This window comes from Eulemur rufifrons, chromosome 7 (genome assembly GCF_041146395.1).
Source record: "Eulemur rufifrons isolate Redbay chromosome 7, OSU_ERuf_1, whole genome shotgun sequence".
NCBI classification, from domain to species: domain Eukaryota; kingdom Metazoa; phylum Chordata; class Mammalia; order Primates; family Lemuridae; genus Eulemur; species Eulemur rufifrons.
Genome location: NC_090989.1, coordinates 27,526,302 through 27,538,996, shown reverse-complemented (window position 1 = coordinate 27,538,996; position 12,695 = coordinate 27,526,302). Strand labels below are relative to the sequence as shown.

General features: G+C 33.4%; 1 protein-coding gene across 1 annotated transcript in view; it reads right to left on the bottom strand.

Annotated features, from left to right (window-relative positions):
• Positions 1 to 12,695, bottom strand: part of NRIP1 (nuclear receptor interacting protein 1) — an 89,840-nt gene that overhangs the window by 47,463 nt on the left and 29,682 nt on the right. The window contains exon 3 of the mRNA XM_069472447.1: positions 412 to 534. The gene's annotated coding sequence lies outside the window, so the exon portion shown is untranslated. The remainder of the gene's footprint in view (positions 1 to 411; positions 535 to 12,695) is intronic.

The window sequence follows — 12,695 nt, the reverse complement described above, 5'->3', positions numbered from 1 at the left end:
ATTAGATTGCTATTTCAGGTTTTATATTAATTGTCCATTTTCTCTGGTTTTTGGTAAAAACAGATTAAGTATCATCAACACTATTTCTTCTTTCAAGCTTTGAAATTCCTCTCAACAGAAGTAAACTACATATTGAATTCTCAAGGATATTTTTTGTGTTTTTCTTACGGCATTTAACCTCATTTACTATTTGATTACATTTATTTATCTATGTTTATTCTTTGCCTGTATGTTCCTTAAAGGTAGGATTGTATCTTATTCATTTTTTTAACCACACTGTCTCATGAAATAACCTGCCCAGAAAAAGCACATTTGGTAATTACAAGCTAATTTATAACTTTGAAAGAATTGCCTGAGATATATTAAAGTCACAATGATTAAGCCTTAAGAAGTCAGGAAAAATATTCTCACCGTCTGTCTCCAAGGTTTGAGCCTCTGCTTTCTGAGAAAGGAAATTGAGAAAGCTGTTGAAAAGTAGCTTTGATGTCATCTGGAGTCTTCAGATTCCCCCTCCTCCTTCAGTCAAGTGTGCATCTGAAAAAGAGGGAAAAAACCGTTTGGCATCTATTCTAAACCAGATTCTGGAACACCTTTTTGTGAAGTTCAGTAAACGTATCCTACTACCTTTTGTTATTTAAGTTCTATGCAAAAGTAGTCATTTGACAGGGAAATATAAATTGTTTATGAATACTAGTTCATTAAAGGAAAACAACAGATCCTTGCTTTCCACGTAACACATTTACTTAATTGATAAAAGAAAGTACTTCAACAAAATGAACTGCAAAAATGGTTTACAGTTGTTAGGATGTGCTTATTAACCTCTGTTAATTTCAAACTTAACAGTATTCTGTTAAGTCAAATTAATTCAGTTAAGTTATATCCAAAAAATTTAAGAAAATAAATAGAGTTTCTCTCATATTAAACTTTTTCAGTTTCAAAATACCATCTGTATAACCTTTCCAGCATAAAATTTGGTGGTAAATATCAAGTGCCTTATGTCCATACAAAGACTTGTACACCAATGTCCAAAGTAGATTTGTTTTTAATAGCCAAAAACTGGAAACAACTCAAATGCCCATCAATAGGTGAATAAATTATATAGTATATCCACACAATGTAATTTTATAATTCAGCAAAAAAAACAAAATACACTATTCATAGATATGTGATAATAATAAACATGGATAAATCCCAAAATAATTATTCCGAGTGCAAGAAGCCAGACAAAAAGAAATTTATAATGTGTGATTCCATTTGCATAAAATTCTAGAAAATGCAAATTAATCTATTGTGAAAGAAAAATAAACGAGTGGGGTTGCCTGGGCTTGGGGGATGAAGGATGCAGGATGCTGAAGGGAAGGATTACAAAGGGGTGTTATCTTAATTGTAATGGTTTCATGAATGTACACATATGTCAAAACTTATCAAATTGTATACCTTAAATATGTGCAGTTTATTATGTATCAATTATACCTCGATAAAGCTGTTAAAAAAAAATCAAGTGCCTTAAAATGTTACATGCCCCTTGATGTAGCAATTCCATATCTAGGATTTATCCTTTAAAAAAAAAAATGGAGGGTATGCGCAAACATTTAGCCAGGAGGATGTTCATAATACCTATTATTTCTACCAGTAAAAAAATTAGAAATAGGCATTAAATGTCAAAATAAAAAAATTGGAACTTGGCCGGGCGCGGTGGCTCACGCCTGTAATCCTAGCACTCTGGGAGGCCGAGGCGGGTGGATCGCTCAAGGTCAGGAGTTCGAGACCAGCCTGAGCAATGAGCGAGACCTCGTCTCTACTAAAAATAGAAAGAAATTATCTGGCCAACTAAAATATATATAGAAAAAAAATTAGCCGGGCATGGTGGCGCATGCTTGTAGTCCCAGCTACTCGGGAGGCTGAGGCAGTAGGATTGCTTAAGCCCAGGCGTTTGAGGTTGCTGTGAGCTAGCCTGACGCCATGGCACTCACTCTAGTCTGGGCAACAAAGCGACACTCTGTCTCAAAAAAAAAAAAAAAAAAAAAAAAAAATTGGAACTGGTTTTAAATAAATTATGGTATATTATATTATGGAATACTATGTGTCCAATATTACATAAGAAAATTAAATTATATGAGATGATATACTGTATTATATATAAAGTGATAGAAAAAAACAGGAAATACATGTTCATCATAATTGAATTTTGTTTTAAGTTAAATGAAAATAAATGCAGTAATTATTTCTGCACTTATTTTTTCTTTTTACTGATTTATATATTCTAATTTCCCTACAATAAACGTACATATTATTTTTTAAAAAACAAAACAAATTAAAGGCTGAAAACAGCAACAATCTAAAACTGTCCACTCCCTAGTACAAGTATAAAACCAATACTCCTACGAGGTGGCCGCCCATTACAGACAGATGTAGTTCCGGGCTATCATGCCACCCTCACTAGTGACCTACCAAATAGTTGTAAGAAAGAGGCAGGTCTGACAGGATGAATGGGAGCAATCATTAAGTAAGCTACATGCTTTAGCAGTTACAAAGCGCTTTAATGCACATGACCTTATTTGATTTTAGTAACTCAGTGAAATGAGCAGAGAAGGCATTATCCCATTTTATAGCAGGGAAACAGACACTGAGCAGGGCTGGTTAAGTCAAATGCCCCAAATTATAGATCTTGGACTCCAATTGAGCCTTGACTATAAATTCTGATAGGAATTCTAACAGAAGCAGCAAACAATCTTTACACTTAGAAGGAAGTAATTCACATGTGAACTTGAAAATAACAATATTAGCAATTATATTAGTGCTCCTATTAGAATATGCCAGGTACTCTGGGAATTTCCTAAATCCCCAATTCTCAATTTCAGAAGCTATACCAAAGGCAAGCCCATCTAGCCCCTTGTCAACATTACCCACTGAACCACTGAAATTCTAGTAGAATTTAATTGTTCCATTTTCAGCTACATTTCTTTCCTTCGTGAAAAAAAATTATTATTACCTTTTAAAGTTGGAACAAGAAAGTAATCATAATTATATTTAAGAATGCTATCAATAGTAACTTATAAATTGATGTCAAAAGATCGAACTTGATGGAACTTTAAAATGACTACCTTTCAGGCTAATTTTTTTTTTTTGGCATAGGTACACAGACAAGAAATAGTCCCCAAATAGGCATGTGGGAAAAACTACCTTGCAAGAGTAAAAGTAAACATCTTTAGAGAAACATTATTAATGAGCTGGTCAATATCTAGTGATGATACCTGGTAGCATAAGGAACCCTTATAGCTACTACCCTTAAGAACTCCAGGACTAAGTGAGACTTACCAGGTAATGATAGGAATGGTTTACTGAGCAATCACTATGTGTCAAACATAATGTTATGCTAGTACATACATAATCTTTAAAAGAACTCTACATGGTAACTATTATTATCCCCATTTTATAGATGAGGAAACTGAGTTTCAGTTACCCCAAATCAGTTAGCAAATAAGAGGCTAAAGTGGAGTTCAAAGGCTGGTATATTTTACTTGAAAAAAGACAGGCCTTGGTAGTTCCTTGGAACATAAATACTAACTTTTCTCTAGCTACCCATCTACGACAGTCTCAATTCAAGTAGCGTTAAACACCTGGTAATAGTATATGAAGCTGATGAGTCTACATTTTCCATGTAAGGAATTAACAATATTCCAAGCCCACGATTTGCATCTGATGTTTTGCCACAGTCTAGAAGTATTTATATTAATGGTTGGTCTCTATTAAAGCATTACTATAACCTTTTCAAGGTAAATATATGACTGCACTAAAGATAAATTAAAAGAATATTTAAACAATAAAAATTAACAAAAGATAATATAGAATAAACAGATTAATATTCACAAGTTTCCTTATATTAATAAATGGGTAAATCAGCCTTAAATCCAAGCCAATGAAATTAATATGGTAGATGTGTTTTGAATTATGACAGGAAGCATGTCTACGAATAAAAAAAAGTTTAAATAACTTAATCATAATTATATTATGGAATATTATGCAATTATTAAAATGCATTTTTTCAAAGAATAATGACATGGTAAAATCATCAGATTACGATGCTAAAAAAGCAAGATACTATTCATTTGAGTTGAACAACCGTCAAACAATTAGGAGGTTAGGCACTATGCTAGAAGCTGGAATTACAACATGAATAAGATAAACACAGCGCCCATGAGAAAGAGGCAAAAACAAGAAAATAGAAAATAAATAAAATAATTGAGGAGCTCAAACAAAGCAAGAGGTATACAAGAAGCTTCTTTACATAGTGATAAGGAAAATATTTTCTGAGGAAATGATATTTAAGCCGGTATCTAAACAACTTGAAGGCCCTAGTCATACAAATAATAAAGCGAAGAGAATTTCCAGTAGAAGAAATAGCATATGCAAAGGCCATGAAGCAAGAAAAGGACTTGACTGCTCCAGGAACTGAAAGATGATCAGAGCAGGCAGTAGTGAGCAAGGAAGAAAATAGAGAGAAATGAGGTCAGAGTAAAATATAATCTTAAATTTGTTTTTTGTAAAACAAATTTGTAAATCTGTAAAAAATTTAAGAACATAAAATATCATCTGAAATTTGCATTTGGTAAAAAAATATGTTACTCTACACCCTTAATACTGAAAGGAAGGAGATTACCACGTTAACAGTGATAATTCTCCACAGTAGGGAAAGCAGTTTGGGTTTTCTCCTTAATATTTATTTTCCACATGCTCTAAAATAAGTTGTATAAATATTACTATAAAAAAAAAATGTCTAGAACTTCCAGTTCAGTGTTGAATAGAAGTGGTGAGAGCAAACATCCATGCTTTGTCCCCAGATTTTAGGGAGAAAATAGTCTCTCGCTCTTAATTATGACATTAAGTATAAGGTTTTTCTTTCTCTTCTATACCTTCTTTTTGAGTTTGTTCATTTGCTGTAATCACTGATGTGTTGGATTTTGTCAAATGCTTTTTCTGCATCTATTGAGATAATCGTGTGGTTTTTGCTCTTTATTAATAATATATATTACATTAATTGTTTCAATGTTAAAAAAAAACTCTTCCTTTCTAGGATAAATGCCTACAACTAACATCATACTAATGGTGTAAGACTGATCTCCTCTCCTCAAGACTGGAAAAAGGCAAGGATGTCTGAGGTCTACTTAGTGGAATAAAGCAAAAAAATACAAAGACACATAGATAGAAAAAGTTAAAATTATCCTTACATACAGGTATAACATGATCTTGTGTGCTGATAATCCTAAAAAATCTACAAAAGAACAACTAAAATTAATAAGAAAGTTTAGAAAGGTGTATGACAAGATCCATAAACAATAGATTGCATTTATTAAATACTAGCAACAAACAATTAAAAAATGGATCCCACTCTCTTTTGCTACTCGTAGCAAAAAGAATAATACTTAACAATAAATTTAACAAAAGTGCAAAACCTGAGTACCCGAAACTATATAACACTGCCATGAGAAATTAAACAAGATTTGTTTATTAGAACAGATTCAGTTGATTGGAAAATTCAATATCCTCAATATGTCAATTCTCCCTAATCTGATCTATCAAAATCCCAACATAGTTTTTGTAGAAATTGGTCCTAAAATATATAGGAAAGTGTAAAGGACTAAAACTGCCCAAAACAACTTTGAAGAAGACAATTAAAATTACAGTACTTATAGCACTACCTATTTTAAAACTTACTATAAAGCTATATAGTAACCAACACAGTGTTGGTACTAACGCTGTATGGATAATGGAACAGAACAGAAAGTCCAGAATAAACTCTCACATTCATGGTCATTTGAGTTTTGACAAACGTGCCATAGCAATTCAATAGAGAAAGAATAGCCTTTTTAATAAAAGTTGCTGAAACAGTTGGATATCCACACACAAAAATAAACAGGTAAGTGTAAACCTTTATCTTGCAATGTATGAAAATAACAACTCAAAATAGATCATAGTCTGAATTTTAAGAATTAAGATAACAAAACTTCTAGAAGAACGAACAGGAGAAAATCTTATGAACTTAAGTTACAGAAAGATTCCTTAAACATGAAAACAAAAGCCCAATCTATAAAAAAAAATCAGAAAATTTAACTTCATCAAATTTTTTAAAAGACCTCAGTTAGATAAGACAAGCCCCAGAACAGGAGGAAATATTTGCAAATCATATACATGATGAAGAAATGGTATCCAGCATTAAAACCCTTAGAAGTAAAAAATAATAAGTAAATAATAAGTAAAAAATTCTTTTAAATGAGCTAAAGATTTAAAGCATTTCACCAATGAAAACATATGAATGTTTAGGAAACACAGAAAAAGGTATTCATTACCATTGCCCATTAGAGAAATGCAAATAAAATCCCACTGAGATCTCACTACAAACTCACTAGAATAGCTATTATAATTTTTTTAAAAGACTGAAAAAAATTAAAGGTTGGGAAGACAGGGAGACACTGAAACCCTGCTACATTGCTGGTAGAATGTAAATGGAACAGCCACTTTGGAAAACAGTTTGTCAGTTAAGCATACATGTATGTATATATACTTGCAATGTTCCAAGAATTTCACACTTGGGTATCTAACCAAGAGAAATGAAAACGCAAATCCACATAAAATATGTATGCAAATAGTGGTATCAGCATCAAGCATAATAGCCCAAAATTGTAAATAACCCAAATACCCATCAACTGGGGACGGGATAAGCGTAAAGTGGTAACCAAAAAAGAAAAGAAATGAAATAACGATTCACATAATAAGTATGAATCTTAGAAACTTTATGCTTAGTGAAAGAAGCTAGATACAAAAGATTGTATGATTCTATTCATATATGAAGTGTCTAGAAAAACTACAATGTAGGTAGAGAAAGCAGATCACCTCTTAGAGCAGAAGGGAGCAGAGACTGAAGATAGGCATAAAGGAATTCTGTGAGGTGATGAAAATGTTCTAAACCTGGACCATGGTGATGGCTGCATATCTGAATAAACTGAATCAAAATCATCAAACTGAACAGTTTGTATGTGTTGATGTATGCTGATGTATGTAAATTATACCTCAATAAGGCTATAAAAAATAAAAAAGATATACTACATACAGAATCATAAATTGCTTTAAAATGAGTGATGTAAAATAAGTTGCCACTTCTTTATTTAAAATAATAATCATAATTTAAGATAAACCTGATGTATTACAATTACTCTTCGGAGAATGTAAAAGTAGATTTAAGACAACTATTCACCTTCTTCATACATTGCTGATGGGAATGTAAAATATGGTCCAGTCACTAAGGAAAACAGGTACTTCCTTTAAAAGGTAACAGAGTTACTGTGTGACCTAGAAATTTCACTTCTAGATATATTCAGAAGGGAAATTAAAACATGTTGATACAAAAACTTGCATATGCATGCTCATATCATCATTATTCATAATAGCCCAAAACTGGAAACAACCTAAGTGTCCATCAACTGGTAAGTAGATAAAATGTGATAAATCCATAGAATGAAATATTATTTAGATTAAAAAGGAATGAAGTACTGATATACACTTCAACATACATTCAGCCTTATTATGCTGAGTGAAATAAGCCAGTAACAAAAAATCATGGATTGTATGATTCAATTTATGTGAAATGTTCAGAAGAGGCGAATTAACAGAGACAGACAGATCAGTGGTTGCCTAGTGCTGGGGTGGGGAAGTGATTGCTAATGGACATAGGGGTCTTTTTGAGGGTCATGATACTGTTAAAAAATTAGATGGTGGTGTTAGCTGCACACCTGCATGATTATAAAAGCCACTAAACTGAAGCTTTGGGTGAATTTTATGGTATGCAAACTATATCTCAATAAAGCTGCAAAAAAACGACTATTCACCTGGATTTATTAAAATACCAAAAGTAAGTTCAGGGTAAACACCTGGACCTCTCCAATCTTACTTGCTTTTCAGCTTATCTTACATTTGCTTGTATTTGATTAATTTTGGCTAAATACAAGATCACATTTTAAAAATAAACTGCATTTTTATACTCTAGTAACAAACAAAATAATATTTTAAAAATATCCAACAATAAACCATACCTAGGAATAAAAGTAATTTGTGAATATTGCGCATTCAACATGGAGAAAATGTATTGGAGGACGTTAACAATGGAACCCAAAGAATCTAAACAAATGGAATGACATACCATGTTCATGAGAGAAAGACTCAGTATCAAAATGACAATTCTTCCCAATACTTTTAATGCAATGCCAATCAAAATTCCAGAGGTTTAACAAGTTGGTTCTAAAATTTACATGGAGTAGCAAAAACCCATAATAGAGAAGCCATCTAACCAAAAAACAAATATAAGGGGAACCTGCCTTTTCAGATACCAAAACTTATTATAACATAAAGCTCTAAAAATTAAGTTAGTGTGCTCCTGGAAAAGAGACAGACAAATTGACTGCTGGAGAAGAAGCAGATCATCCCACATATGGAAAATATTTTACGAAAGTTACACTGCAGATCACTGAAGAAAGGAGTAGTCATTTAATAGTGTTGAAACAACTAGTTATCCATTTGGGGGAAAAAATGAAATTAGATTCCCACTGTCTAACATATAAAAAATAAATTCCAGAAGGATTAAAGTTTCAAATAGAGAAGGCAAGTCTTTAATATTTTTAAAATAAAATATAAGAGAAAATCTTTATGATCTCAGCGGAGAGAAGGTTTTCTTAAGACATAGAAAGGGCTAACTATAAAGTATAAGATTAATAAATTCAACTGTATTAAAATTAAAACCTTCCATTCATCAACAAATACAAAAAAGATAAATGAAAAGACCACCTACAATACCACAAAATACACTGCAAAGAAATTCTGTATCCAGATCGTGTGTGTGTGTGTGTGTGTGTGTGCGCGCGTGTGCGCGCGCGCGCGCGCGCGCGCGTGTGGTAGCCCTAATAAGAAGCATCACAGCTGAAGCAGGATGAGGTGGGTGTCAATTGTGGAATGGAAGAAACAGTGTGGTAGAGGGAATTAGAGCCCAAGCTCTAACTCTGTATTGTACTTCTAACTTCTCTGTATGTGTTATTGTTTTAAAACACAAAAAAATATAAAACACAAATGTATTGAAAGCACAGTTTTAAGTACATAATGGACAAAAGACAGGACAAGCATTTCATGAAAGAATATACCAATGGTGCATAATCACCGGAAAAGATGTTCAACCTCATAAGCAATCACAGAAAAGCAAATCAAGACCACAATAAGATGACATTTTGTATCCACTAAATTGAGAAAAGGGTGGTTTTGTATGAGGTGAGCAGGATGACAGAGGAGTCCCTGCACAGGAATGTTCCAGCACTGTGTATCAATGCCTAAGCTGAAGGAGAAGGGAGGGTGCCCATAAAAAATGCACTATGGTGTGTGATGTAGGAATCCATGTGGGGCGAGGAGGGCTTGCTTCCACGTGAAGGGTGCACTGACGCTCAAGTAGAATTGGGTAGCAGGAGGAGGGACAATGGGAATGGCAGATTGACCACATATGGGGAAACTGATCAAGTAAGGAAACACATTAAGTATCACAGGAGGCAAGTTTTTCACTGTTAGAGGAGGACGAGGTGCAAAAAAAGGCAGAAAATGTAATTGAACCCTATGGCACTGGAATGAAATTGGAGATACCAGTATGATCAAGGAATGACATGTCAAAAGACACAGAAGCCAACTTGAGGGGGATCCCACTGGCTAAATCAGGAATGAGACGAGCACCAAAGTAAGTAACAACAGTAATGGATTATAGCTCTTTGACTAAAATATAGGATCATGAGCACAAACTGATACAAATAAATTAATTAACTGAAAGTTTAATCGGGAAAGGATTATTTGCATAGTTTCAAAGCACCTGCATGCAAAATATTAATTACAGCAGGAAAATGAGTCATTTCACAGTAGATAAACCTAGCAGACACTATCTTAGTCAAGTAATCCCAGTGAACACCAACAATAATGAGTCAAAATGAAATTGTATGCCACCTGATAGAATGCAAAGAGAAGACACCGCATCAATTCTGGGACATTCCTGCTGAATATTCATAATATAGATCTCATTATAAGGAAATAGCAGATAATCCTAAAGGAAGAGATATCCTACAAAATGACTAGCCTTTATAGTCTTCAAAAGTGCTAAGATCTTGAAAGTCAAACAAAGACTAAAGAACTGTTGTAGACTGAAGGAGACTGAAAATTTATAATAAGTAAAATGAAAGTGTGATTCTAAACTGAATTCTTTTGCTACGATGAACATTATTGAAACAACTTTGAAACCTGAATGATATCTGAGGATTAGTTGGTAGAAATGATCAGTGATTTCAATAGTTTTGTTATAGTTTATAGGACAATGTTCTTGTTTCTTTGCAGGAAACATGCACTTGTTTATTCATGGGTAAAGGGGCATCAAGTCAAATCTTCAGTAGAAAAAATTTCCCCTGTATTGTATATGTAACTTTTCCATGTGTGTAATTATCTTAAAATTTAAAAAGTACATAAAACACAAATATTCTGAATATACAATTTTAAGTACATAATGGACAAAAGAAAGGAATAAGCATTTCATGAAAGAATATACCAATGGTGACCATGAAAAGATGTCCAACCTCATTAACAATCACAGAAAATCAAGTTTTAAGACCACAATAAGATGTCATTTTGTATTTACTAAATTAGGAAAAGTTAAGAAGCCTGACAATTCCAACATTTGGCAGTGATGTGGCTCAAGGGAACCTTCTGATACATTACTAGTGAAATGTAAACTGGTCCAATGACTGAAATGGTAAAGTTATGCTCCACATCACTATATGTCTAACGATGTTCTGCAGAACAATAAGTCATCATCCAAAGGAAGGAAAAAAGGGAAGGGAGGAGATAGGAAGGCCTCAAACTGAAATAAACTCAGAAGATGATGAATTAAACAAAGTTAAAAGAGATAATTACAGTCCCTTTGTATGTGTGTACACATTCTGGAAGGCAGCTGGGGGACACCACCGTTTATGTGAGATGTTCCCCTTCATCCTTGAAGTAATCTTAAATTGCAGAGGGAGAGAGGGGGAAGTGGGTCAGGGATGATTTGCCTCAAAGGGCTAATTTTGAGTCAGTGTTTTAATTTTTATATCAAAGCTAAACCATTAGTTGGTGACAAAGCCAAAACCGTAACTACCCAAAACCAGAACTCTTCAAGTTCTCAGTACAACAACCTAACAAACAACACTGCTTCCTCATAAAGTCTTAAAAAGTTTGAAAATTCTAACAAAGTCCCTATACTATCAAGTAACTTACTCTAGACACGAGGCACCAAAAATAGAAGATATTAAAAAAGACTTTACCGTAGGATAAACTTAACTCTATACTTAATACAATATCTGTAATACAAGGTAACTGTTTAATATCAATACTTTTGTTAGCTGTCATTTTTGAAAAATTATTTGGATAAATTATAGCTTTGAAAAAAATTATTTAAAGCCCCTCAGAAAAGTAAATATTTCCTTCAAAATTTTCTTGCCATATTCTCCAATAGTAAACAAAAGCCATAAAAGTTATTTTGTTGGTAAAACTTCAAAAAGCAGTCATCGCATCAATTTAACCGAGGGCTTTAATCCGGAGAGGTTGTCTGGTCATCTATAAATAAAAATACATTCCTAGTGTAGTCTAGCTTCTGGAAATTTCTATTGGCAAATTCCCCAAATACATTGCTTTTGTTACTACCACAGCATGAACACTCTGAATTTTCTTTACTGGAATAAAGCCTGCTAAAACTTTTTGCAGGAAAATCTTTAGGACTTTTTAAGTGTCAAGAAGCTGAGGAAATGTTGATACTTCAAAATAAATCTTGACCCAGTAAGAACTGGCACTGGGCCTTTTATTTTCTTGCAGTCAGCAAAACTACAAACCTATAAAAATTCAAATAGTAGTTAAGGGCATGCATTTTGAAGTAGTTCCATAGGTGGTTGAGTCACTTCCAAACTCACACTTTGTACTGAAAACTTTTTTTAACCTGTATATGTAGGTAGAGAGCACTTTTAAAACCTACGACTGCCATACTATAGAAGGAAAAGCTAGTCCATGTGGGATTTTACTAATTGTTTTCCCTGAAAACTGTTTTCCCTGGGGAAAAAAATGAGTATTATTACTGACTCCTTTGTACCACCTTGCTTTATAATTCAAATTCAAAAACTGCTGTTCCTAACCCTGTGTTATATAGATATTTGCAAAAATGAAATGAAGGCCAGTTTAATCACCCAACAAACATAACAAGCAAGTGTGCACTGGGAGAGGAGAGTTGGAGGAAGTAGAGAGAACTGGGTCAGTAGGTGGCAGATGTTAACTGGTTCACACTTGAAAGGAGTTCAAAAGCAGGGACCAGGTTTGTGAGAGTTCTTAAAAGTAGAGGCAAACAAAGGAAAATGAGGAATGCATGGAAGATAAGGTCCTATTTTAGAAGGATGTGCTGTTGAGTAAAACAGTCATCACCCAAAAACTTACTTTCTTTCTTTAAATATATTAGAATTAACAGTATCGTCAATAACACATTTTCCTGACATTACACGGATGTAAATGCACCTTATGTATTTCCTCATTTACTCTGCATAATATTCCTGTGATGTAGGTTGCATTCTCATTTTACAGATCAGAAAGCTGAAGCTCAGGTTAAA